Below are 2597 nucleotides of genomic sequence, written 5' to 3'. Positions count from 1 at the left end.
TTTGACACTTACTACTTAAACAAGTTTTAGTCAAACCACTTAACCAGCCTGGAATTACATTCATGCTTTATTAATAGAGAGATTTCTTAAGAACATTTTATTGGGTGAGGGGCTTAGGGGAATCTTAATATTTGAACTCAGGGCCTCGCACATGCTAGGCAATAGCTGTAGAGCTAAGCCATGACTCCAGCCCTTTTCTGTGCTGGCTATTTTTTTGGGGGGGGGGTCTTTCGTGGGGCCTGAACTCTGGGCTTGGGCGCTGTCCCTCAGCTCTTCAGCTCAAGGCTAGTGCTCTACCACTTGAGCCACAATGCCATTTCTGGGTTTTTTCTTTTTACTTATGTGGTGCAAGCACTCTACCACTAAGCCAACTTCCCAGCCCCATGTGCTGGCTGTTTTTAACAGAGGGACTTGATTCTTGTCTAGACATCTGCTTGGATCACAATTTATGTAGTTTAGGCTACCTGGTATAGCTGGATGATATGTGCTCACCACTGTGCCTAGATCTTGGTAGAGAAGTGAGACTCTTGAATGTTCCTCGTCACATCTAGCCTCCCACAACAGATATCAAATTTCCTCACAACTTTCTTTTAGTACTTTCTTTTAGTACTAAAATAAGATGATAACTGTCAAAATAATTAGAAAACTACAAAAGTCAATAGGAAAATCGTTATTGGTAGGAAGGAAGGAAGGAAGGAAAAGGGAAGGAGGGTGGGAGGGATGAAGGAAGAAAAGGAGAATGAAAGAATAAGAAAAGAGGGAAGGAAGGAATAAAGAAAAAAGAGAGGGAAAAGAGAGAAGGAAAAGAGGAAGGAAGGAAGAAATGAAGGGAGGAGGAAAGGATAGATGTTAATCAAACTAAAGGAAACAGAATGACAGAGACCTGTGAGGAAATGAGTCCCTAGAAGAATTGTGAAAATATTAGCAAACTAGAGGAGCTCAAAATGAATGGGTAGTTCAATAACAACAGATGTAACAACGTACACCTTCATAGCAATTGAGAGAAAAATAGTGCTGTATGTTACTTTTGTTCTACAGTGTCATGTGAAGTGTAGATGATTTAAAATAATATCTGAAAATTAAGCACGAAGTGCTTTAAGACAGAAAGCATTATTGACCTTCTGCAGAGTTATTTTCTGAAGTCAAGGAGTAATGGGTTGAGTTTTAAGGGAAATATTGAATATAGTATTTCAACATATCAGGAGATGTAAAAAGTTAAGAAACATACCTGTAAGGTCTTTGTAGTGGGTCAGCCAGATCAAAGAAGGACTTTTGAACTACTGAGGTATACTTTTGAGCAGAGGAAATCAATTTTCATTGCATGAGAATTTAAAACCTACATTAAGCTGAACTAAATAACATCTCACTGGGAAAGATGGAAAGAGGCAACACATTTTTAAATATTGAAAATATGAAATAAGTCAAGGTTAGTAAAAAGAAAAGATGAGGGAAGAAGAGAAAGAAGATCATACATAAAAATTAAGGAACCTTATAGCATTGATAAAGAAAGAAAACTAGGGCTCTCCGGGAAGATGGCGGAGGAGAAGCTGGAATCTGAACAAGCTCTCGCATAGAAAGCAGTTTTAGAGTTCCAGTGAACAGTCCTAAGCCAGAGAATCACACCGAGTGTGCCATCACAGGACAGAGAGTTAGATAAGAGAGGGAAAGCCAAGGCAAGAAGACACATCTGAGCGCTAGCCAGCCGCCACCACGGCAGCGGCAGCAGGGTCCTGGTGGAGACTGCAGCTGGGGCCATACCTGAGCACCCACACAGAGAGTCCGTGACGAAGGAGCTAGATGCAGCGGGCAAGCGGATTCTACTCAACACCAACAAGAGCCGACAAGGAGCGGACATCTTCATCCTGCAGTTTGCAGACCAGAGACGACCCAGGTTCCAAGACTCAGCGAGAGTAGAAGCCCGATGGCCTCACTCCTTCTCAGGGAGCAGAGGAGGGAAGGCCACCGCTCCCCCCCCAGCACCGGTGATCTCCATCTTGGATACCGACAAAGCTCGGAGGAGTTGCCAGCTCCAACTCAGGCCTTGGAATAAAAGGAGTCATTTAGCAGTTCACAAGAACTTAACGGCGAAGTGACCTTCCAGACTCAGCTCCATCCAGGGAAAAATCACCCAGCTCAGGTGCCAGCCATTGGAGTGGCTTTCCTCACTGGGTAACCAGAGCCAGAGGCTGCCCCTCCCTCTAGCAGCCTCAACAATTAATTGAAATAAGAAACCCTGAGAATGGCTCCAGGCTGGGCTCCGTGAGTTTTTTTTGTTTTTCACAAGATAGCCCCAGGGAAAAGCTATTGATAGGTGAAAGTCGTCAACTCTACCCAGAACCTAGCCACACCACTGCATCCCCCTCTTTTGTGATTCTCAAAGCAGATCTGCCTCCCATTAAACTAATCTGGGAGGGGGATCTCATAATCTTGGGTAAACAGAGCATTTTTCTGCCTGTTCCAACAAACTGACTTAAGAAACCAATCAAGTCACAGGACCTCAAGCTGACCACAGACACCAACAAGAGGCTGGTTACAGAAAAAAGGGAGATACAGGATTCTTCCCACCCCTCCCTCCAAAAAATCAAAGAACTTTTTTT

This window comes from Dipodomys merriami, unplaced genomic scaffold (genome assembly GCF_024711535.1).
Source record: "Dipodomys merriami isolate MVZ:Mamm:240054 unplaced genomic scaffold, mDipMer1.0.p SCAF_1003, whole genome shotgun sequence".
NCBI lineage: Eukaryota > Metazoa > Chordata > Mammalia > Rodentia > Heteromyidae > Dipodomys > Dipodomys merriami.
The sequence above is the reverse complement of the archived record's forward strand: the minus strand, read 5'-3'. Positions refer to the sequence as shown.